Source organism: Telopea speciosissima, chromosome 11, assembly GCF_018873765.1.
Source record: "Telopea speciosissima isolate NSW1024214 ecotype Mountain lineage chromosome 11, Tspe_v1, whole genome shotgun sequence".
In the NCBI taxonomy this organism is placed as follows: Eukaryota; Viridiplantae; Streptophyta; class Magnoliopsida; order Proteales; family Proteaceae; genus Telopea; species Telopea speciosissima.
This window is the reverse complement of record NC_057926.1, coordinates 43,990,728-44,017,609: the sequence shown is the minus strand read 5'-3', so window position 1 is coordinate 44,017,609 and position 26,882 is coordinate 43,990,728. Positions and strand designations below refer to the sequence as shown.

At 40.2% G+C, this 26,882-nt stretch overlaps 1 pseudogene; it reads right to left on the bottom strand.

Moving 5' to 3' along the window:
* LOC122644597 overlaps window positions 1–26,882 on the bottom strand; it is a 97,694-nt pseudogene that overhangs the window by 15,160 nt on the left and 55,652 nt on the right.

The window sequence follows — 26,882 nt, the reverse complement described above, 5'->3', positions numbered from 1 at the left end:
AGAAACAAAGCGAGAAATGGGATGTAGGGTGCAAGTCCTAGTACCTTTTCGATGAGCAATAGGTAGATCAGAAGGAGAGGTCTCACCACAAGGAGGAGGATCTGACTCCTGGGTTGGCAATTGGATAGGTATTGGTGCCACAGTGGATTGATGCTACCCTCTGTTGGAGTGTCTCTTGTAGGTGATGATATTAGAGTTGTCAATTTTCTTCTGAAATTCACTGATGGTTCTCTGGACTGGAGTCAACTCCCCCTGACAATGATCATTACTACCATTATTTCCTACATACTCCCCCTATAAAGGAGTCCCTACAGATGAAGGGACAGCAGCCAAAGGAGGCTGGGCAGCAGCCAAAGGAGGCTGGGCCTGCTGGGCAGCAGTGGTAGGAGGCTGGGCAGCAGCCAAAGGAGGAATTTCAAGAGGAGGAAACACAAGCACATCTTCACTGAAACCAGAATTCTCCCCCTGAAGATGTGTACACTGATAATAGGCAAGACTTTCATGAAAGACCACATCCATACTGACCAAAATACGACGAGAATGAGGGTGGTAACACTTATAACCTTTCTGGGTTGGAGAATAACCCAAAAAAATACACCTTCACCCACGAGGATCAAATTTGCCATGAGGTTTAGTGTCTCTGGCATAACACACACAACCGAAAACTTTGGGAGGAACCACAAAGGTGGAATTCCCATGTAAAATATCGGCCGGACTCCGGGAGTCAAGAACACGGGAAGGCAACCGATTAATAAGATAGGTTGCAGTAAGAATAGCATCCCCCCAATATTGGGAGGGAACATGGCACGAAAACATCAATGCCCTGGCCACTTCCAACAAGTGTCGGTTCTTCCTTTCAGCCACACCATTTTGGGCTGGGGTATCAACACAACTTGTCTGATGAACAATCCCATTATCAGCAAGGTATTTCTGAAATTGAGTCTCTGTATACTCAGTCCCATTATCACTTCTCAAGACTTTGAGAGTAGCATTGAACTGAGTCTTGACCATGTTATGGAAATGCTGAAAACAAGAAAAAACTTGACTTTTGGTGTGTAAAAGATAAACCCATGTGTGTCTAGAATGACAATCAATAAAAGAGACAAACCAACGGTGACCAGAAACCGAAGTCTTACGACTGGGGCCCCAAACATCAGAATGTACTAAGTGAAAAAGTGAAGAACTCCTTTTATTAGAAATAGAATAAGGTGAACGTGTCTGTTTGGCCAGAACACAAGCCTCACAAAAGAAATCGATCTTATCACAATGTTTGACCAAAGTAGGAAATAAAGATGTTAAGATGCTTAAGGGGGGGTGACCTAATCTATAGTGCCACTGATAAATTTCAGAAGATACTAAGGAATTCTGATGTAGTGGTAGAAATGGAGGTGGAGTGAGACGTCCATCGTCAAGCAGGTATAGGCCACCATGCACTTTACCCAATCCAATCGTCTTCCCAGAGTCCAGATCCTGAAAAACACAATGAGAAGGAAAAAATGTTACTTTGCAGTTAAGATCCCGAGTTATACTACTAATAGAAAGAAGGTTTGTAGTAAAATTTGGAATATGTAAAACATTAGACAAAGGAAGGGAAGGAGTGCAGTTAATGATTCCTTTTCCAGAAATGGAGGAAAGGGAACCATCAGCCACCTTGACTTTGTCTTTCCCAGAGGTAGGAGAATAACGATGGAAGAGGTTAGAGGACCCAGTCATGTGATCTGTAGCTCCAGAATCAATGATCTAAGGATGGGAAGCTACAGAGGCATAATGACTACCAAACGAAATACCTGACCGAGCAAAGTGTGAACCTGAAGGAGTAGACGAAGTGGCAGTAGCTGGTGTAGTAGAGGCAGCAGCAGTGGAAGACTTTAGCACACGTAGGAATGCCTGTAAATCCTCCTGAGATAGGCCAGTGTCAATAGTAGGGGCTGCAGTGACAGACTCAGAGTAATTGGCCTTGGTTTTTAGTTTTCGCTTGGCAGCCCGTTTAGCCTCAAAGTCAGCAGGCTTCCCATGAAGTTTCCAACATTTGTCCTTGGTGTGATAAGGCTTATGACAATGCTCACAAGTAATAGTGCCGATAGTAGTGCCACCTACAGAGAGAGTGCCAACTGGTGTAGAAGGAGCCGGTACAGTAGTCTGAAGGGCTGATCTGTCAGGGACAGCAGGGTGCAACATAGCAGCTCGGCGATTTTCTTCAGAGGAGACCAAGGCATAAGACTGCTCAAGTTTGGGAAAAGGGGAATGGCCCAACACTTGAACACGAATTGGGTCATACTCATCATTCAACCCAGCCAAGAAGTCATAGACCCTGATTTTATCCACATGTTTCTTATAGGCAGCTAGATTAGTAGCATTATCAGGTTGGTAATCAGAGAAGTGGTCCAACTGTTGCCAAAGGTTGCGCAGAGTAGCATAATATTTAGAGACTGTTAAGTCCCCCTGAGTAGTATGAAGAATCTTCTTCCTGAATTCATAGACCTGTGCATCATTACCAAGCTGTCCGTACGTTTCCTTACAGGCTGACCAAACCTGAGAAGCTGTATCAAAAAGGAAGAACCCATGTGCAATGTCCGAAGTCATAGAACCAATCAAATAAGACATGAGAACACCATTGTTGGCAAGCCAGTGAGTCAAGGCAGCACCTGGGGCAGCAGGCATGGGAACAATGTCATCAATGTGGCCAGTGAGACCACGGCCAACAATAGCAAAAGAGGCTGACCGAGACCACAATAGGTAGTTGCTGCCATCAAGTTTGATGGGATTGGGCTGAAAAGTATGATAATCTGATTTTTCATGTCCAGGTTGATTAGAAGTTGCAGTGGAATCAGCAGAGTCACCCATAGATGCAACAAGGTTGTGGAGAATGAAAAACCAGCTATTACACCAAACCAAGAGCTGAAATCAAGGTCGAGTGGGCCAATATGAAGGGCAAAACAACTCCCAAAAAATCAGCAGCAGCAGCAGAGAGATCCCTTCCACAGAGATCGACAATGTCAGGGTTTTGGAAGAGAACCCGAAATTGGAGATCGATGTGGTGATGGGGATCCAAAAAAAATTGACGAAGAGGCTTGATCGAATCTATCCAGGAACCTGTAGAGGATGTCCTTGATGAAGAGAAGAAGCTCCAATAAAAAAACAGCAGCAAACAGCCCAATTCCCAAAAATCGATAATGATCAGGGTTTTAGAAAACCCTAAAAAAGAGGAATCGATTGGGAGAAGGGGTCTTCAACAATCAAAAAAGGCTTAAGGGCTGCTGGTCCAGATCACAGATGAGTGTCCAATATGCAGAAAACCAGCCTTGATCAATGGTAGTGGCTAGGGCTTCAAAATTCTGGAAACTCCAAAAATCGCAGACAGGAACCAGCAGCAATCGAACCAAATAAATTATCTCATAAAGGGGAAAAACAGAGGTGGGAATAGGGCAGCAACTAGACCATATGATCACCTCTGTAGTGCTACCCTTAGGGAGGGAGGAAAAGCAAAGGGGAAAAAAAGGACAGAAAAGAAATCGAGAGAAGGGGAGGAAAGAAAAAACGATAGGAAGGGGGTGGGTTTTGAAAACTTAGATCAGATAAATTTTGGCTCTGATGCCATGTTAACAAAACAGGTTTGTGGAATAATGCTTGAATGATCAATGAGATCAGTCAAGCTCTCTATTTATAATAATAATAAAAGAGATTACAAGGGAAAACACTATTCACGACACTGTTCACGACACTGTTCACGTGAACAATGTCACAGCCCTAATTGCATTTCTACCCTTACTCATAAATACATAAATAAAAAATAAATAAAACACCCAAAAGACCAGAATACCATGGGGGTATTCTGGTGTACATAATTTAACACACATCTTCCTTGCCGAGGTCCTGATACCACCAAAACCCTCCTCTCCTCCCTTACAAGTTTCTCCATTGGTTCCCTCCCTGTCTCTTACCTAGGCCTCCCCCTCATCCCAGCCAGACTCACCGCTCATCATTGTTCCACCATTTTAGACCTCCACAAGAGGTTGTTGATGTAGTCCTAGGTAGGACAAGTCCCACTAGGAGCCAGGGTACTAGGATCACTTAACAAGGCTACTGGTTTGGGGTAGCTTAGGCTAAATAGGGCAAAAATTAGGGTTAGGGTTAACTAATGGTAATAGGGTTTATAGGGTTTTAATATGCAGGTTTTAAGGGTCTTAATAAACTAGGTTTGATTAGGTTTGAATAAGTTTTTGAAATTCCAGAAATTTAGGTTTAGGGTTTCGGGTTTTAGGTTTTAGAATCTAGGCTGGAACTAGGGTTTTAAGATGGAAGTTTGGGATCAGGTTCTGGTTGAGTTTTCCAATGATGGGGAAGAACATTCGATCAGCATATGGAGGGAAATTGATGGGCAGAAGTGACTGATCTGGGAATCCTAGGGTTTTGGGGTTTTAGAGGGATGAGGGGATTAGGGTTTAGAGTTGTAAGTTGGGGCTGAGATGGCAGTCGAGTGGAGGGTCTGCTGTGATGAATCTGTGGTTAGATTTTGAGTGTAAACTGATGAGGGAATAGGGCTGTAATGATTATAGATGAAGCTAGGGTTATGGGATCGATTAGGGTTTTAATGGAAGGTTAGGAGGAGGAGGGGAAATAATAAAACAGTAAATTAACTTACTGAATTGCAGGTTCTTCAATGGCAGCTTGGAGAAACTTGATTGAAGAAGAAGAAGGACCTCCTGATCTACAAGATGCAAGGAGTCGCCAGAGTCCACCGGCCCTCACCTTGATATTACTCACAAGGCAGTTCTTTGAGAAGAACAACAGCAGCAGCAACAGCTAACAGCAGGAAACGAAATTTTTAAACATAAACTTGGTGGGGGAGCCTCTCCCACGTTTCTTATTAAATAAGAGGCCAAAAGGCCTATTCCTAAATCTATTACAATTTAAATCTCCCACTTAAATCGTGGAGAGGTGGACCAATTTAAAAACAAATTAAAAAATTAAAAGAAAAGACTCATCTACCCCTAATGACTTAAAAACAACTTAAACTACTTAAAATAAAGAAGATTCCCTACTAGCCAATAGGATATAAGAATCTCTTAGCCAATAGGATCACTTCACTTAAATTAGACCAATTGAACCAATTGGATGCAACCAATTTAACCCGGTTCAATTAAAAACACAAAATAAAAACTAAGTATGGAAATAAACTAAACTAAACTAAGGCTCCTACTAAACCCTAGGTTTAGGGTGGCTTCTTCAATTCGAGGAGGCTAGGATCTGCATCAGTTGTAGCTTTGGAAAGCCCAGCTTCTCTCACATGCAGGTAGCTTGGAGCTCATCAGATCAGTGCTTCAATCTTGTTACATCTACTGGAGTGGAATCTTTGGCCTCCCCAAGGCCACCATCAAGGCGGCAGAATTCATCATGTACTCCTTTCTTTGGAAGGTGTTGATTCTACCAGATTTCTTCACCCCAAGAGTTGGGCTTCGCTTTATCTCCCTAAATCTGAAGGGGGCCTTGGTCTCAGAAGGATCAAAGATGTCAACCTTGCAGGTTCTCTCAAGCTCATTTGGAAGCTCCTCACCAACAAAGGCAGCATTTGGTCCTCTTGGGTTTATGTTGGGCCTCTCAGGAGAGACTCCATCTGGTCAGTTAGTCCCGGTTATGATTCCTCTTGGGTTTATGTTGGGCCTCTCAGGAGAGACTCCATCTGTTCAGTTAGTCCCGGTTATGATTCCTCTTGGGTTTGGCGCAGAATTCTGCAAGTTAGACACATAGCTTTGGATGCCATCACCTGTAGGATTGCTGACGGCCTCTCCACCTCTCTTTGGTTTGACAAATGGCATCCCTCTGGGGTTCTCTCCTCTATTGTGAGTTCTCGCGATATATACTCCTCTGGGCTAGACAGACTCTCCTTGGTTGCTTCCATCATCTCCAGAGGCTCCTGGTCCACTCCCTTGTCTCCTCCCCCCATCAGAGATCTATGGACCTCCCTTCACCCCCATCGCTCTTGACCCCTGTGGCCAAGGTAACACTGTCCTTTGGCTCCCCTCCCCTCAGGCAGATTAAGCTCTCTCTCAGCTTGGAACCATAGTTGTCATGGCGTCACCATGGCGTCATACTGGTGGAAAAGTGGACATATATTGGTCGATATGGTATATGTCAGAATACCGACCGATATGGCCTCCATGGTGCCAACATGGACGGCATACCACGATATATGGCCATATCGGCCGATATTCTTGTTCAAGTGTAAAAACATTAGTTTTTAATAATTTTTTATTTTTTTAACCTTTTAAAAGATAATGCTTTTATCTTAATGTGTATTGGAGGTGAAACTTTTCAAGTTACACCTGCAATACACATTAACAAAAAAAAAATAAAAAAATAATTGACTAATGCAATGGCTATACCCTAAATCTCTAATAGAAATCGAAAAGACTCTCTCACTCAACAAAGAAGGAGAGAGTCGTTAGAAGAAAAACGGGCGAGAGTGCGAGACTTCGAACCCCTCCAGGCTCCAGCAGTCCAGCAACTCAAAGTGTCTCTCCTTCGTCGGCCCTGGCAAGTTCTCCTTAGCTCCGGCGAGTTCTCCCAGCAGGTAAGTAATTGTTTTTTTTTTATTTGGTAGTTCTTTTTTTTCAGTTCTTCTTCTCTCAGTCCTCCAGCGAGAGACAAAGAGAGAGAGAGAGTCGTCTTCTTCACTTCCAATGACTCCTCTTCTCTTTTTTTTTTTATATGTAACATAGGTCTCTGCTCTCGCAGTCAACACTGGACACACACATGCAGAGAGGGACAGAGAGGGAGAGAGTCGACACTCGACACGGAGGTTTTTTTTTTCTTTCTTTGTTCTTTTTCTTGCCTTGCAGAGTAGCAGGCTTCACTACAATTCCCTCTCTTCTTCTTTTCTGGTTTCTCTTATCCATCCCCTGTTCTTCAAATTGCCGCTGTTTTCCTCCTCTTGTAGGCTGTAGCAGCATGAGCCATTGAAGATTTTATTTGATTACAGCAATGCCACTCTGTTTTCTTTCTTCTTCCCTTGCACACAGCCACACACACACAGAGACAGAGGGAGAGAGTTGAGAGGCAGAGATGGGGGGAGGGATTTATTTAAGTCAGTAGTCAGTACTCAGTAGTTCACCACTCACACACACACACACACACAGAGACAGAGAGGAAGAGAGCATTTTTTTTTTTTGTTTGGTAAAGCAACACCAACAGCAGCAAGCACATATTCACATCAGCAAATTTTTCATAATTCATATACACTAACAATTACACTTTCATGAATTAAACCATAGTAGATTAGTAGTACACTTTCCTATTGATTTTTTATGTTATAGGCCTATAGGGTATATAATATAGCATACTAAATGACATTAAAAATAGAGAAAATAAAAAATAAAACACGGTCGACATGATTGCCATGGCGGGCGACATGTCGATATATCGATTAGACACCCCTCCACCGACTTGGATCGCCGTGACGACGTGACAACTATGCTTGGAACATGGTTTGACAAAGAGGGACCCACTGTCCTTGGTACAGAGTTGTTTGGTTCAAAGGGCATATCCTTCGCCACAGTCTCACCTCTTGGCACGCTCTCTCCAGCTGCCTACCGACTCAAGCCTTTCTCATCCACCATCACATTCAGGTCTCCCTCCGCTGCTGCCTTTGTTGGAATGGTCATGAGGACAAGGACCACCTGTTTATCTCTTGCCCCTTGACCTCTTCCATTTGGAAGCAGGTCCTCTGTTATTGCTGGCCGTGTAGAAGAAGTCCCCTTACCCTTCATTGGGAATGGGTTTGGATTGACATGACATTTGGTGGGAATTCAATTTGTGATGTTGTTGGCAAGTTGGCTTTTTGTGCCGCCATCTCCCATATTTGGATGGAACGCAACCTTAGAAGATGGACATCCAACTCTCGCTCGCTTGACCAGATTTGGAATGCCATCTCCTTTGATGTTTCCTCTAAAATTAGCTCTCTTCCTATTGTTAATGTAAATGACTCCCCAAGGAACAGGCTCATTGTTGTCTCCTGGGGTCGTCCTCTTACCATTTTGATGCCTAGCTAGCTCTAGGCTCTCTTGTTTGCCCTTGGGCCTGTATATCACCCCTCTTTTCTTCGTAATACAATTTTTATTCATCCGAAAAAAAAAAAATATCATATCAACACTCACTATAAACAATGAAATTGAGAAACAACTGGAAAGAAAGAAATACCTCCTTATGACACCCCATTCAACACGGGTTAACCTTGCAATGTGAGCCAATCCAACATGGTTTAAGTATTCCACGAACTCCCTTTTAGCAAACCATGGGTAATCAATAGCACTATAGAACCACTCAAAAGCACACCATCTACGTAGCATGTGTGATGACAAACAATGAGAAATATTTTCCTGAAATTATAGAAAAAAAAAGAAAAGAAACTGGAATGTTCAAAACCTCAACAAACTGAAGTTTCTGAAATAACAGATGTATGCTGGACCATTCTTGACCTTAAGGTCCAGAGTCTTGTTTTGGGGTGAAGGAGCATATTTAGCAAGTTGGTTCTTTCCAACACTCTCAGAAGACTTTGACTGCTTACAAATCTTCTGCCTACTCCTGAGTTTAGTTGGAAAGTTAATTTGGTTTACAGTAGGGGCCTGCACAGATGATGCAGATGAATCGGCCCCCACCTTTCGAGCCTCAATACCAGAAGAAGAACATTCTGCAAGTCTGACAGTTTTCCCTTGTTGTGGTGGTGGAGCAATTTCAGTAGTACATTTGGATTTACTAATGGATTTCTTTCCTTCTTCACCTGAAGCCTACAATACACATGCATGAGATACAATCATTATATTTTCATGGCTGGGAGCTGTTTAGCAAATGAAAATTTAATTTAATAACCAGAGACTCGTTGAAAATGGAAGATTTTGATTTTTAGAAAGTGTATGTTTTGTGACTCAGTTGAATTACATCGTCTATAAAGGATTAAATTTAAAAATTGGGATTGTGATTAAGTGTTGGAGCTTCTGTATGCAAAGAATTGCAAAGGAATTCCAGAATTTCAGAGGATTAAGATGAGTTATTCAAACACAAATTAGATTATTTTAGATTTGTTTTATGAAGCTGTTAGTACACGAATTAGAGTGTACAGAGGTGATTCGTATCTTTATTAAAGAATTTAATAGGCCCCTTAGAGGAAGGGCAGAATCGGGTTGCTACTCTGCTGAAACAGAGGAGTCGAGCAGGGGTGGAACTGGGGTGAAAACCCAGGATCCAGAGAGAATATAGATTATGAAGGGGATTTTGGGGTTCTGTTTAGGAGTTTTAGGACAGACCCTGTACCATTTTGAAAGCTTATTAATGTACCTATTATATTCTACTTTTATAGGTTTTGGGTGACTGTTTAGGTGCTGTAATCATTGAGGGACAGGTGTTATTCGGCAAATCACACTTTTATCTTAGGATCAAGGTGAGGGAAATCATGGTTATGTATTAAATTGAAGTGCATGCATGCTATGTGAAAGAAATGAATAAATGATGTATGATGTGATTAGTATCATTAAGTTTCATGTAATTTAAATGCTTGACTCAATAGTACATGAATGTTGAATTTTGTGTGCTATGTAGTGTTCATATGAAATGATACAATGCTAATGACTAATGACTATGGAATGAAATCTGATGAATTATGTGATGAATAATGTAATGAAATGATTTTATTTATCATATCATGTGAAAGTAAAGTATGAAAACAGAAAGAGAGAAATAAAAGAAGTAAATGGAAGAAAAGAGAAGTACATATGCTTGGTTAAAGTAATTGTGTTAAATACCCCCAGTGGCTACCGCCCCTTTCCAGTATGGGGTTAAGTACTGGATGAGGGTCTTGAAAGAGAGAGAATAGACGAGCGGTCCTCCCCCAGGGCTACGGTGCCTGGACACATGGGAGTAGAGTGAGTCTATTATGATGTTTATATAGATGAGGGGTCCTCCCCCAGGGTAACAGTGGCTGGACACATAGGAGTAGAGCGCATCTATAGGGCTGGGCTATAGTGCCTGGGAATGTATGTAGTCGACAACCACCCTCAACAGTTGGTGCACTATGGTAGTTCACTAAATGGCCAAAATCCAACCTAGTTAATTAGGGATTGTAATTCTATGATTTATCATTTATTTCTCTGCTCTATTTATTGCACTTTTGAATGCTTGTGTACCTTACTGGGCGGAAGCTCCCCCTATATGAGTTGATATTTTACAGATGAAGACATAGGAGAGGAGGTACTCACAGCTCCAGTAGCTGAGAGTGGAGAGCCCTGATCTAGGATTTAGAATCTTTGAGATATATTTTGAAGACTATGTGTATGATAGTTTTGTGAAGAGTGTAATAGATGATGGAACAGTTTGTGTAATTTGGTGTATGACTGAGTAGTTATGTAAATTAAACCTTTTGTTATGTACAAGGCAGTAAGACTTGTATCCACCAGTGTTTGTAAATGGTCTGTATTACAGTGCTTCCGCTATGTTTATGTGTAATCTGGGACTTTGTTAGTATGTTTATGTGAATGTATGCGACCTTAAGAGTCGACGGTCGTGAGGGAGATGTCTTGTACCCTGTCCGGGTTGGGACGTTACATGTAATAAACACCATAGAAATAGTAAGAAAATAAAAGACATGAGATACATTATTATAATCAGACCAGAAAACTAAAAGTTTTCACAGTATAATGAAATGTTGACTGTTCACTAAAATAAGTGCAACTGTTCATTTACAAATAGAAAGATCACCATACCTCAGTCTTTTGATGTTCACCAAGAGAAGGATCACTATTACCTTCAACTTTTGAAATCTGCAGCTGGTTAATAAATTGTACACGGTCATCAAGATTATCCCATTATGGGCAAGAAGATCAATAATGAAAGCAAATATCCACCCTGGCTTTTGTTAAAGACTGTTCACGATAGGGGGAGTGTCCCCATCGCAGTGAGTTGAGTCTCTTATAGTTAGAGTTGCTTTTGTTCCTTCCCTATTTGATAGTAATTAGGGCACATTTGGTATGATTCTACTTCAATTTTGGATAACAACAACAACAACTCAGCCTTATCCCAACTAAATGGGGTCGGCTACATGGATCCTTGCCCTCCAATCAGCTCTATTCTAGGTCATACTTGATATAAAGCCTAAGCTATGCATGTCTTTCCTCACCACTTTTCTAAAGGACACTTTAGGTCTGCACCAGGCTCTTTTAGTTCCTTCAATATGAATCAAATCACTCCTCCGTACTGGAGCATCCAAAGGCCTCCGTTGAACATGGCCATGCCACCTCAAACGACTTTCTTGTAGCTTATCATGTATCGGAGCTACTCCCAAACCAGCTCTAATATGATCATTCCTAGATTTGCCACTCCTCCATTTGAACATCCTCATCTCCATTACACTGAGTTTATCTATATGATGCTTCTTAATTGCCCATCATTTCGTACCACACATCATAGTTGGTCGTATGACTGTCCTATAAATTTCCCTTGAGTTTAAAGGAATACGCCGATCACACAACACTCCAGACACACCTCTCCACTTTATCCATCTTATTTTAATTCTCTGTGAAACATCATCCTTCTAATCACCTTCTTTATTTATGATTGAGCCAAAATACCTAAAATAATCACTTTGCGGAATCTCCCTCATCAATTTTCACCACCTCATTATCCTTCCTAGTGTAACCAAAGTTGTACACCGCATACTTTGTCTTCGTTCTACTTATCTTAAAACCTTTTGATTTCAAGGTTGATTTCCATAACTCAAACTTGGTGTTAATCATTGCTTTTGTCTCATCCACCAAAACAATATCATCAGCAAAAAGCATAATCCAAGGAACCTCATCTTGAATGTCTCTTGTTAAATCATCCACGATAGCAAACAAACCACAAATTCCTAAGCTCTTCATCACTTCTATTCATGGTACTAAATCTCGTTTCGTTTCGGTGTTTCGGTTTGACCGAAATTTCCGAGATACCGAAATTTCGTCGTGAAATATGGTATTTTTCTGTGGGTGTAAAATGCCAAAAATACCGAGATTTCCGAAATTTTCGAAATGAGATTACCGAAATTACCGAGATTTCTGAGATTTCCGAAACGAGATGACCGAAATTTCCAAAATATTCGAAATATTGCACGTGACACTTTTAGTGACTTTTTCAATATCTCGCGATATATCGTGAGTCCACGATATTTCGTCGATATCTCACGAGATATCATCGAAATATGGTATTTTTCCATTTCGGATTTGTATCGTATCTCGGACAGCTCGAAATATACGAAATTTGGCGAAATATCGTCGAAATTTCGCGAGATTTTGAACCTTGCTTCTATTGCAATCTCATCTAGGCCTTTAGACACCCTAATTCTTTGTATATATCTACGACATGTGGTGTCTTGATGGATAATGCAGTCTTTCGGAATACTATTACTTGAAATGTCTTCATTTAGTAGGTTACAAAAATAACCTTCCCATCTCTTCTCAATGTCCTCATCCCTTATTAGTACTTTACCAGCTTTACTTTAATACATCTAACACGGTCGAGATCTCTACTCTTCCTTTGCCTCACTTTAGCAATCTTATAAATAGATTTTCCCCCTTCTTTTGTGCTTAGATTGTTATAAAGATCTTCATATTTTTTCGCCCGTGCTTTTCCCACAATCTTCTTAGCTTCATTTCGGGAAATTAATACTTTTGTAGATCCTCAACATCCTTAGTTCTTTGACATGTCTTAAAATTAGCTTTCTTAGTCTTAATGGCCATTTGAACCTCATCAACCTATCACCAAGTCTCTCTAGAGGAATGACATTTTCCTTTTGATTCACCTAGGACATCTTTAACAACCTTCTTAACGCAAGTAGTCATCTCATTCCACATCATATTAGTGTCTCCCTCAAAGTCTCACTTTCCTTGTTTGACCACTTCATTAGTAAATGATTTCAAAGTATCCTCTTTTAAGCTCCACTACCTTATCCTATGAAAAGTAAGCTCATCTTTCTTACAATTCTATGTAGTAAGCACATATCCATAACCACTAATTTATGTTGTGTGGTTAGGTTGTCCCCTGGTATAACCTTATAGTCCTTACATAGCAATCTATCAGACCTTCTAGTCAGGAAGAAATCTATTTGGCTACTCTGATGTCAACTTTTGAAGGTAACTAAATGCTCCTCACTCTTTTCAAAGTAAGTGCTTACAATGGATAAATCATAAGCCACAGCAAAATCTAAAATTGAGATCCCCTCCTCATTCCTCTCTCCAAAACCATATCCTCCATGTACACCTTCATACCCTGTATGATTTTTCCCAAGATGTTCGTTTAGATCATCCCCTATAACAATCTTTTCTCCATGACGAAAACCTTGCATTAATCCATTCATATGTTCCCAAGATTGTACTTGAGGTGGGTAAGCGCTAATTATATTGACAACGTCTTTCTCCAACACAAGCTTGATGGATATAATCCCATCTTCGAATCTTTTAACATCCACCACATCATTCTTTAAATTTTTATCTACTACTATGCCCACTTCACTTCTATTACTTTTATCCCCCATATACTTTATAGTCGTCCAACTCCTTAGCAAGGTTCAAAATCTTGGTTTCAACCAGCCATAAACTGAGATTTGGTCAGAACTAGTCAAAACCTGGGATTTTTCCCAACCAATTTGAATTGGTGGTTTCAAGGCCCAGAAATGCCTTTTTTGCACTAGTTGTTTCTATACAGCCTATTTTTGACATTCTAAACACAATGCATGAACTATTTTCACAAAAAAACAATTGGTACTTGTGATTACTGACCCAAGTTTACAACTGTACACTAAATGATCTTGTATAGTGTACTAAGAATCATAGTTGTCAAGGGCATAGTTCAAGAACTCGCCCACGGTAATATCTCTCTTTTAAAAAAAAAAAAACAAGACGAGACTTGAGGCGAAATGAAATATTACCCCAACTCGGTCGAGATCTCAGTTCGAGATTTCGGTTTGATCGAGATTTAGACCAAACTTACCATTATAATGTACATATCTCGACTGAGACAATCGAGATCTCTCCAGAACTCGACTGTCTCAGTGAACTCAACAGAGAAGTGTGCATTTGACCTGATTTTTGAGGATTTTTTACGGTGGTTTATGATAGAGATATATGTAATATGTTAAGATTGATGTATTGTACACTTTTCCATTTGTAATGTTTATTTAAGTTGTTTTATATTAATTGTATGATTTAATTGCTTTTAATTACTAAATTATGTGTAGAATAGGGCTTATTAGTACGTCGTCGCCTAACAACCCAGGGTCCGAAGTGAAACTCCTATTTGGACTTTGTTTTTGCAAAATCTGATAGTGTCATTGTATTTAAATGACCAAAAATAGGCTGTGTACCAAGTTTCAGACCCAAACTAGGTCTAAAACCCACTGAAACCAGCCTTCGAATTTAAAAAAAAATTTACACCAACTCGCTGAGATCTCGGCCCAACTCAATTTTTTGGCTGGGCGAAACCTGTACCGAAACCAAGTTCTTGAACCTTGGTCAAGGGTGACGCTTATTTATACTAAATATCATTTAAGTAAATGATTATTTCATTACTTAAGATATTATTCATAAATAAGTAAATACCCCCTATTTGAATCCAATAAAATAGTTAAAAAATCAAATTCCAAAAGGATAAAATGTCAACCCCCCAGTTCAAGAACAAAAACTGGATTTTCGGCAATAGGTGAAAATTTTCTAACTTTTAAATGCTGGGGTTTTTCTCAAATCTAAAAATTCCATAAACCTTAATACGGTAAAACATTGCTAAAAACCAAAAGTGTAGTAAAATATTCATTTGTTTTGATATCTAAAAAAATATTTTCATTCAGAGCGATTTTGAATGGAGTTGTTGGAAAGCTTTCAAAATCGCACTGAATGAAAATACTTTTTTAGATATCAAAACAAATGAATATTTTACTGTATTAAGTTTTATGAAATTTTTAGTTTTGAGAAGAACCCCAGCATTTAAAAATTGAAAATTGCACCTAACGGTTTTGTTCTTGAACTGGGGGTTGACTTTTTATCCTTTTGGAATTTGATTTTTTTAATTATTTTTATTGGATACAAATGGGGGGTATTTGCTTATTTATGACCAATATCTTAAGTAAATGTGTAAAAAGATTTACTTTAATGATATTTGGCATAACTAAGTGCATGTCCCGGTTTCGAGCGAGGTTTCCTCAAGTTTTGACGGGGATAAGTGAATTTATATAGGTATTCAGGTCAAAACTTGTTAAATAATCGAAATATGAACTGTTTCGGTCGATACTTGGTTGAAACAGGTCAAAACCATGGATTTTGTTTATAAACTCCCAGCATATCTCGTCTCGAACTCCTGCGAAACCAAGACATCTCGATCAAAACTTTAAGTTTCGACCGAGATGTGTTTCCATGCTCCTTAGTTTTTATCCTTCCGTCTAGTCTCTTGAATACAGGCTTTGTTAATCCTTTTTCACCTAATAACATCTATCAATTATAGACTCTTACCTGTTAAGGATCCAATGTTACAAGATGCTAATCTAATCCTAAGCTTTTGAACTAGCTTCTTTACCCACACTCATCTACGGTGTGAGAACCCTTGCCTACTTGTCACCACATCCGGGCGCCAACACGGTTCGTTGCTAAGAGGAGACACCCTACCTAACCTTGCTCACTTTTCACTACACCATGGTGAAAAGTCAACAAATAGAATTTTGGTCAAGAAAATGAAATTGCTTTGGTTGCATCAATCTGAAATATTTCAAAAATAAGAAATCCATGTGATAGTTCAATTTCTGAGAATAAATTCTCTATATTTCTTTGGGTGAGGGTGGTGGTGACGGGGGCGGTGGCGGTGGCGAAGGTAGGGGCGGGGCTGGGAAGGGTTGGTGGTGGCATGGTGGTTGTGAGACCATCAGGAGAAGAAGGGGGTGGCGTTTTATTTTTAACATGAAATTACTGCTTTGCCCATCGAATTAGCCATGTGCTCATTAAAGAGCAAGAGCGAAATCGATTTCAAATTCAAAATTGAAACAACTCCTCAACTATTTCAGAATTTCTATTCCATTTGATTTCTATTTCACTAAAATAAGGTGCAAAAATCAAACCAATCAATTTCAGAAATAGAAATCACCCAATGAAATTGAAATAGAAATCATACCAAATCAGGCCTTAGTCTCTTAGTAGGAGTCCTACTAAGAACCTAGGTGTTTTGCTATTATGAATAAATCAAAGGCAGTCCACGATAGATGGGTTGAATCTATCGTGCTTCAGCAAGTCTCTCTCTCTCTTACAGTTTTTTTCTTCTTCTTTACAGGTTCTGGTTGGTTGTTCAGGTTTTGTAACATGGTATAAAAAAATCTGCAAGTTTGAGAAGAGGGAAGGTTTCTTCAAGTCTGAAAAAAAAGAGGGGTTTCCACTGTTTCGATCATACCTGCTGATGCAATGTTCTGAATTGATTGTCGATTTGGTTGCTGCTGAAACCCCCCAACTGGGTCTCGTATATTGTTTGTTCTTGATCTATTGCTGAAGGAATTGATCGCTGCTTAATTGATTATACTGGAATTGATTTCTCTTGGCATGCTACTGTTGATTTGTAGCTTGAAGCTGCTATGTGCTATGGTTGAATCAATTTTGCTGCCATGGTTTCACTGCTTCGTTGTCGGATGGAGAATTTGTTGGTTACCGTCTAGGGGTTTTAGAATCGAGCTTGCATCTGGAGGGATATTGATTCTTGATAGCGAGGGTGTCAGTTGTGGTTGAAGATAGTTATCTCCCAGGTTGCGTCTCTTGAAGGATAAAGATGTGGTTACTTCTAAATCCCTTTTTGATTTACTTCATGGTCTGGCTGGAATTAAAACTGAGATTGGTTGTTGTGTGCTTCGATTGTGACATCTGGAGGTTGGGGACGACTCCCCCTCCCCCATAACTTCTTTCCTTTCTACTATTACTCTACGATTACTTAATTCATTGTTCTATTTTTTTTCTTTCCACAACACCCCTACCATCTTCTCTTATCCTCCCTTGTCCATATTTTATAGCCCATTCTAAGTTTACCCTTTGACTTTAGCCTTTGCCAAAAATTGGATTTCAACCAAATTACAGTCATGCCATTCCCTTATTAACATTGACATATTTATAATTCTCCGAAGGTCGTGCTTGGCGCGTTGGTCAAGTGCTCAATTGCTGAACGCTTGGTCACGGGTTCAAGTCCTGGAAACAGCCTCTTTGGAAACAGGGGTAAGGCTGCGTACATTTGACCCTCCCCAGACCCTGCTAAATGCGGGAGCCTTGTGCACTGGGTACGGCCTTTTTTATATTTACAATTCTGCCACCAGCCCTTTTGTTATCTTTGCTATATTAACGATTTTCCCACTAAGATCTTGATTTAAGTCTTATCTTGCTTGGGTGGGCCCATAAGTGTGGCTAGAATTTACAGAATTGCCTTGGGTTATATATTTGCCATATTATTGCTATGGTGGGCCCAAGATCACATTAGTATGGGATTTGCTATTTTTTTTTGTAGATTGGTACCTGCATGGAGATAATTTGCTACCGTGAAGGGGAGATTGGAAATTATTATTGGGATCTCATTCACAGCTGCTATTGATTATGGGATTCTTTTGTGATGCTCAACCTTCGTGATGCTGATTATTGTTGCCATATGATGGTGGAATATTCTTTATTGCATTTTAAGCATTATTTGTCCACATGTAAAGATGGAATGCTACATGTGAGGGGGAGATTGGAGATTCTTATATGCTTAAGTCATCAATTGAAGATTATCTGTTCATGTCATCTATGCTCATCAATTGAGATTATTATTATTATTTTTTTTCATGTTCTCAACAACAATTTTATCTATGAAGATAGATTTTGGGTATTCACAACAATGCAATTTATGAATTGTTCATAGCAACCTTATGTTGTCTGGATCAAAACAACCTTACGTTGAGTGGTTCACAACAACCGTATGCTGAGTTATTTGGTCTCCAACAGCCTGATGTGGCTACTTGGTTCACAGTGACCTATACTGCACTTTTACTAGGTTCGCAGTAACCTATGCTGCAATTTTATCTATGACCCCCCATTTGAGGTTCATAAGTGTATTAATATTTGAACTTTTATTTGTCTTCTTTGTGAAGCTTACCACCTACCTTCCTTGAGAAGGGCTTATGATGCAGTTGTTGGATGCTGCAATTTTATCTGTCTTCTTTGGGAAGATTACTACTTACTTTCCTTGGGAAGAGCTTATGGTGTTGGTGTTGGTGTTGCTGATCTGATACTTTTGGATTGCGGATTGGTGTTCTCCACCACATATTTTGTTCGTTGCTGATTGTTGTGCTGGGTTTATTCGACACAAGATTTTTTATCGGATGATTGGTGTGTTTGAGTTGATATTGCTACCAGAATGAAGTTCTCTCTATTCTTACTGGCATCTGCGACTGCTCTATATGTTCAAGACTGGTGATACTTTTAATACATGATTTTGTTGGTCCAAGCTGGAGCCTGTGATATATATACTCCAGCTTAAGGGGGAGTATTAAATACTGTTCACGATGGGGGAAGTAGCCCCATCCCCCATCGTGTAGTGAGTTGAGTCTCTTAGAGCTAGTTAAGTCTTATAGTTGCTTTTGTTCTTTCCCTATTTGATTGTAATTAAGTAGGAACCTACTAAGAACCTAGTTGTTTTGCTATTATAAATAAATCAAAGGCAGTCCACAATAGAAAGGTAGAATCTATCGTGGTTCCACAAGTCTCTCTCTCTCTCTCAGTTATCTTATTCTTCACAGCTTGTGGTTGGTTGCTCACGTTTTGTCACAGCTTTAATAGAAGCAAAATCCAATCTACTTTAGTATCTAATGTTTCTTTTTTGCGTAAATTATATTTTTCCCTTCCTGTCTGATAAGTAATGAAATGAATTTTTGAGAAAAGGAAAAGGAACAAGATAAAGGAAATGCCCTGCACCCAGGAAATGTTGAAAGGCCACCCAACCCCAAATTCTTACCTTTGATAACGAGGACTTGCGTTTCCTTTTCCCCATTATTGGGCTAGACTGGAAAGCTGGTTGCTTTGCTTCAGAAGGAGCAGTAATATTGAGACCTGAGCTCCTCCCTCGCTTAGCACTTCTTTGGGCAGCAACTTCAACTCCAAAAGTTGACTGATGCACTTTCTCTTTAGGAGTCGAGTTTTTTATTTTTTCTTTTTTCTGGTTTGCAGACATAGCTTCGGATGCATTAGGTTTATCAACAATATCCAAAGTCATCTTCCCTTCCTTAAATTGCACAGATGACTCTGAACACACAAATAACAACAAAGAAGATCTTAGGAACAAAACTGGATGACAGAAAAAAATTGAAGTTCTTTTTAAAAAGACAACAATTAAACAAGAGAAAGAAACAGAGAAACCAAAAGGAATTGATATTGCAATTATAATGGAAAGACAACGAAATAGGAAGAATGAATCAGCAGAAGACAATGAGCAATTACCTAAGATCAGGCATTCAAAATGTCAACTGGAGGTGACAGCTCTATAGAATATATAAAACAGCTAGGTAACTGAGCATGGAAATGTCACTTCTCTCTTACTTTAATTCCTGAGTCTTGATACTCAACATAACTGAACCTTCTCTATACGGATCCTGTTTTGCCACCCAACCTATTCAAAGCCATACTTGGTGTAAACCCTAACCCATATATATCTTTTCTCACTTCTACCATTGGAACATCTTCCTCTATTTCGCCTTTATTTATGACACAGCCTTGGTATCTAAAATTATCACTTTGAAGGACCTACCTATCATCAATCCTCACCACCCTACTTTCAAGCTATTTTTACTAAATTTACACTAAATATAATAAAATATCTTCGGAGTTCTGATATGATACCTAGGGAAGTTGGGATTTGAGAAAACTTGTGTGAGTCGTGGAATTGACGGTATTAAAGCTTAGATTCATGTATTTTACTTGATGAAAAATCTGAAGAAATAGCGACTATATACTGTAGCTTGGTGCTATGGTAAAAATCTAATGTAGATTAATCCCAAACCAGAAAAATCCAGCAAAAGACTGGTACAGACAAGATCACAGAATAGAGAAGAAAACAGACAGTAGATGGAGAAAGTTTATACCTCACAATAGAAGAATCAAATAGGGCTAAAATTCATGTTGAATGGTCTATTCTAATAGCAGAACAGACCTGCAAAGTTTGATGGAATTCTGATAACAGAATAGAAAGTTACAGTGAAGTACTAGTGCCACTAGGAAAGCAAGTAGCAGAACTAGAACTGTGCTATCGACCAGAATACTTGAAGAAACCAAAAATTTAGAGAGAATAAGATTAGGAACTAGTATATTAAATTTGAAGTAAATCAGTTCAATATTTAAGGAGATAACGGAGAAGAAAGCAACTTGAAACTTGGAAGAAAACAGAGGAATCACAGGTATGAAAATTTGAAGAAATCTGCCCTATAATACTGGAAAGAGGAGATAAAAGAGAAAAAGATGATAGTACATACCAGGAATCCACCTGCAGTCCATCTTGGAATCCACCAAGTACTGAGAATCCACTCAGTTGTTATGAATCCAGAGAACCCCAGTTGCAGAAAACCGAGAGCTTCAATTAATAAAATCGTGGAGGAGGCTATAGACCTTTACACATATTTATATAGCTATGAAAGACTAAATCAGGACTGATGGACCATTGGACCCAATTAAAAAAAAAAAAACATAACCAAACTGACTAAATAACTAAACAATTGTAAAGATATATTTTACAGTTTTACGGTATTTTTGACTAAACAATTGAAGGATTTACAAATTAAACAATGGGTATTTTTTAACAGTTATCTTTTTATGAAAATTGTGAAGATATTTTACAGTTGTATGGTTCTATTTAACTTATTTGTAGACAGTATTTTATGACTTGTCCATGTATAAAAAGAAAAGAGGATTGCAAAAGATAATATATACTGACTCAAACAAAAACTACAATTGGAGAGGAGCAGAGAATATCTCAGAACTGTCCTTTCCCAAAATGCCTAATCACTGTAGATTGTCAGTTTATCATTTTCACAATTCTTCTCCACTTTGTAGGTGAGTCTGAACTCCGAAGAGTGGACATATAATCCAATTTACTTTCTAAAAATTGCCTTCTTTTCCATGAATGAAGAGATTACTAATAACCAAGGCCCAATGGTAAGTACTGAAAAAAGGTAACAGCACAACACGGCACCTTTTTTGAGCATGTGAGCCACCGGCCATTTCTTCCAATATTATAAGGGACTTATGGATTTTTAGCACTTTTTTTGGAAAGGGGAGGGAGATAAAGAATGACCTCTATTGATAAAAAGGAAAAAAAGGTATATGCAAAAAACAAGATGACGCCAACATAGCCACCCACATCCAAGCCAAGGCAAAGATCAGTTGGGCAAGGGAAAGGAACTCCTGGAAACTCAAAATTGTCTCCTGACACCTTGCTTGGCCAAAATATGTCATTGTCATTCATGGTCCTTCATATCTCAACGAAATAAGCAGTTCACATAGGAAGCAATAGCCCTTATGCACCTAATTATGGGTGAATCTACAAGAAGTTTCGCTGTTAGAAGAACACTCATGCAATAATGGTTTCCAAGTCTCCTTCCAACCAAATATTATGAAATCCTTCTCTCATCACAAAAACCAGTACCAGATGGAGAGAGAGCAACTCAAACCTTACCGAGCACCCTTCTCCAACTGGGAAAGGGAATGCCGTCAATACATCACTCATCCCTTGTAGCGAGGGACCAGCAAAGTTTAGCTTCACCATAACCTCAGGAGGGGGAGACCACACCTTAATTCTGGAGCTCCTGGGGATTATTGAATTGATGACATTGGCCAATATGTAAACAGGAACAAAGCAGCAAAATCACCGAGCAGCACCTCCACCATTGCACAATGTGCCACCCTCACCTTTATTTCTCAACAACTTTTGAACGATTGAATCTGATGCATATAAATCCTAAAGATGCGGGCATTCCTCTCTTGCCACAAAGACCATAAAAATGGAAAATAGTAATGTTCCTCAGAAAAGCATATAAATCCCTAAAGAGGTGGGCATTCCTCTCTTCCCAGAAAGACCATAGAATGGCCGGTAGCACTGCTCCCCAGAAAAAATTAAACCTTGCCCCGTGGCAGCAAATGGAGCAACATACCAAAAACCCCATAAATCCCACTGTGTCATTGGGGAAAATCCAAGCCAAAGTGACTAATTTCACTATTAAGGGGTACAACTGTTATAGTTAAGAGAACAAAAACTGTTTTTACCATGTGGCCTGAGATTCATTGGAGTCCAAGGGGAAAAACATTATGGTGAATAATTCCACTTGCATTGGCATTGGCCATTTGAAAAAGCGAAATATCTGACTATGCCCCAGAAGCGAAGGATGCATGGGAGGGAAAGTGAATGGAGCTCCATCCCCAACCGAAGGACCAGCAGAACTAGAAGCTACATACCAAACAAATCCTAGGATGGACTATTGTCCAGTTTAGCAATCTCATCAGCTAAGCCATTAAATTCTCTTGGCTTCCAAATAAATGAAATATTCATTAGAGGCGAGATGGGTCACCTGCTTAATCAAATGAGCAACTTTTCAGGGCCAATCACTCCTCCACTTCAGCCACCTGATGACATTTGCTGCACCTCCTATTATTATATGCTGGAATAGCCCACTCTGATTCCCCTCTCAATGGTAGATTCCTAGAGTCGCAGAATCACCCACTCCTGTAGGACCCTATAAACTTTATGAATCGTTCCAGTTGTGTTTCTAATTACTGCTATACCCTACAGATCTGAATCCTAAGAAATCCCCTTCAAATTCAGTTTCCCGTAACCCAGTGAAGGGAGCTGCCACACATTGAAAACTTCCTCAACTGATGATTTGATATGATAATCTGGGACCAATCATGAAACAGGAAACTAAAAGCGATGAATATGAAAAAGAAAATCAGCAGCTGCCTAGTTTGCAACTCTAGTCATGATCTTTTGCACTACCACTGAAATTGGTAATTCTTCTTTTTTTTTGGCGAACAAATAATTCATTACCAAAACCCCAAACGGGGAGGAGAAAAAGAAAGGGGAAAAAGGGGGGAGGGGAATTATACAAAGCCTGAAGCCCTAAAGAGGGGAGGCAGCAGGCAGAAGAAAAGAAAGCAGTAAACCACAGGAAACAATAATATGCATGCTCCTTGGGGAATCAATAAGAAAACCATGTGGGAGCATCTGGAACCTAGAGCTAACATCGAAGAAGATGGCTTTCCAAATCATGTCGAGAGACCGGGAGTAGGATGTCCATCTTCGAAGAATGCGCTCCATCCAAATATGCGGAATAGCAGCCCCAAACAGAAGCTTCCCTGAGATATCACAAATAGTGCTGCTAGAAAAAGTCATGTCCAGCCAAAGCCATTCTCGAGTAAAGGATAAAGGTCTCCTACAGCAGGGCCAAAATGGAATGTAAAGCTTTTTTTCCAAATAGAAGTAATGTAGTCCTAGATAGGTAGGAGACCTACTAGGACCCAGACAACAGGACCAATAGCAAAAGGGGTTGCTGGTTCAAATGGACAACACTAGGATTTAGATTAATTCTAGGGTTTAGGATGGGAATTTGGGAATGAGTCTTATATGGCTTTAATATACAGGTCTAGGGGGTTATTATGGGATAAAAATAATTGGATTTGGTTAAGTTTGAAAAATCTGCAGAATTAGGGTTAGGGTTTCGGGTTTTAGGAATTAGGAAATAGGCTGAATTTAGGGTTTCTAATTGGAATTTAGGGCAGGGTTTTGGATCGAGTATAGGTAGGGCAGTGGGGGTACTGTGGTTGAAATTTGATGATAAACTAATGGGGAAATTGATCTGAATTGGGAAATTAGGGTTTAATGGAGATAGGATTAATGGAGGTCGATTGGAGAATGATTAGGGTAGACTGTAAGGAATAAGGAGAAGAAGATAGTTGCAGAAAATTAAATAACTCATTGGTTTTGAAGATCAACAGCAGTAGGAGCTTGAGAATTGATTGAAGAGGACCTCCCGATCATAAGCAGATGCAAGGAGTCGTAGGAGTCCACCCACCCTTTCCACCTTGATAAACCCACAAGGATGCAACACTCTCAAGGAGCAACAGCAGCAACAAAGGCAGCAAGCATAAAGCTGAGTTTTTATTAATCAAAATTCGTATTCAATGCTAGCCTCCCTTATAAACTTATATAGAAGACTCAAAAATAGACTTAGACACTAAAAAGGAAAGGCCTAACCCTATCCCTAACCTATTAGGTAACTTAAACTGACTAGGAAACTAGAATACTAAAGGAAATAGACTCAAAACATGGCTGGACTTATAGAGTCCTAATCCAGCCTAACTTACATCACATGATCACTTAAATTGAACCAGTTGCATTTGAACCGGTTCAATTAAAAAACATAAAAATAAACTAAGTATTGGGCTAATCCCGTATGCAACCTATATACCCTTAGTTTAGGCTCATTAAAGTGGCCTAATACATATAAACCCCTTGGGAACATAGGCCCAACATGTATATAACCCAACCCTAGGCCTATTTCTAAAGAAATAAGCCAATTTCTATGATGAACCTACATCAAGAAGAGGCAAAGGGGCAAGGAAAGAAAAGATGGTCAATGTCCTCTATTCGATTCCAATAAAGGATACAAAAGGGGGGAGGGCCGGGACATGGCGGCGGAATCGAAGAAAGGATTGGGTGGGGAGGTAATGATTAAGCATTCTCCAGACAGTAAAACTACGGTGGGGGATGTGACCTTTAAACCAAACCAACTTATGCCAGGGAGCAGTGGGGGCATGATACCTAACTAAGTCCCAAATAGAACTGGAGCTAAATAAGCAATTAGGGGAAGGGAGCCAAGAGACCTTGTCCAAGCAAGAGGGGGGGGGGAGGGAGGCCCAGACCTGGGTGAGACAGAGGGGAAAGGGGGAGGGGGGGATTAAGAACCATTAGAGATGATAGAGGAGGGAAGAGCAAATTTGGGGATACCAGAGGAGTAGACAGACTGGACACCTATGATTGTGTAAAGGATTCCTAAAGGATGCCAGGGGTCAAGCCAAAGGGAGGTAGAGGTCCCATCAGCAATCACAAAGACCGTAGCTCGAAGAGCCAAGGGACGGAGGAGAAGGATTTTGCACAAGCCCAGGAGGGGACTGCAGGATGGGGGCAGTCCAAATTGAGTCTTTCTTGATAAGGTAGGAATAGATCCAATTGACCTAGATGGAATCATGTTTAGTGGAGATTTACCAGATCAGATTGAGGATTCCCGCAATATTACAGTCTCGGATCCTGCGAAGACCAAGACCACCCTTAGATCTTGGGAGGCAAATGTTCTTCCAGCTGATTGGGTGGAGGAATTCAGATGAATCTTTCCCTTTCCAGAGAAAAACACAATAGAGATTCCATGGCTTTAATGGTGGAAGTGGGGAGACCATAGATATCACACCAATAGATGTAAGAGGATTGAACAACTGATCTGATCAACTCAATCCTACCAGCATAGGAAAGAAGTTTGCCCTTCCAAAGCTAAAGCCTTTTTTGAATGAGGTCTAACATAGGGGTACAGTGATGACCAGTCAATCTAGCAGGAATAAGAGGAAGACTGAGGTACTTGACAGGTTGAGTACCTAGTGAGAATCCCATAAAGTGAAGGAGGGACTACTCATCAGAATCAGAGATGCCTGAGAGGAAGATATGAGATTTCAAAGATTAATGCGGAGGCCCGAGAGGCTCTCAAAGATCTAGAGGGAAGACATGATGGAGGCAATGGAAGAGTGGGAGGCCTTAGAGAAGATCATGCGATCATCTGCAAGCATAGTTATCAAGGCATCCAGGCTCTTTGGTCGTCTTGGACGCCTTGCTGCCTTGATTTTGGCCCCTCTAAAACGCCATGGTCGCCTTGCCGCCTTGGTAACTATGCTGCAAAGGCAAGATGGGAGAGGTTGAGGCCCTTGCATTTGGGGATGGAGGAGATTAGATGTTGGCCAGTTTTGGATGGAATGCTTCTAGAGAGGACCTCAAGAGCAAGAGAAAAGAGGATAGGAGATAGAGGGCAGCCTTGCGGCCTTTGCTGAATACCAACTTTGGAAGGGAAGTACCCAGCAGGGGAGCCATTGACGAGGATCGAGAAGTGAGGGGAGGAGATACATGACTGAATCCAACAGGTGAAGATGGGGGCAAAGACCATCTAGGTCATGACATAACAAATAAAATCCCAACAGAAGGAATCAAATGCTTTATGGATGTCAATTTTCATGAGAGAAGCAGGGGACTACGATTTACGGTCAAAACCCCAAACAATTTCTGAACAAAAGAGGATGTTATTAGAAATACTTCTGCCTGAGATGCAGGCCGATTGATTAGGGCTATCCAGGGAAGGGACCATTGGTAATTCTTCATCTACAAACGACCTAACATTATGTTCCTCCTATAGGGCAGCATAATATAGCACAGAGGGTGACTTGCAAAAGAAAACAGCCTCTCTTGACAACAGGAGCAACAGGCCAACACCACATCCCACCATAATTTCCCCAAGAAAGATTCAATCCATAAACCTTTCTCAGTTCGATTACATGTTCCACCTCTGCACAAAGTAGGATAACAAGATCTGATAGATCTCCACATATAGATGTATATGCTTTAAATAAAATTGTAACAATTTTCCCCCAATCATAGTTGCCAAGGCATCATCTAGGCGTCCAAGCGGGTTCCTAAGGGCTGGGCGAGTAACCGCTTTGGTAAACACACATAGGTGACCGCTTTGGGTACCTGGGCGTCGCCTAAGCGCCACCTTGGACGCCTTGAAGGCTGGGTGGTCA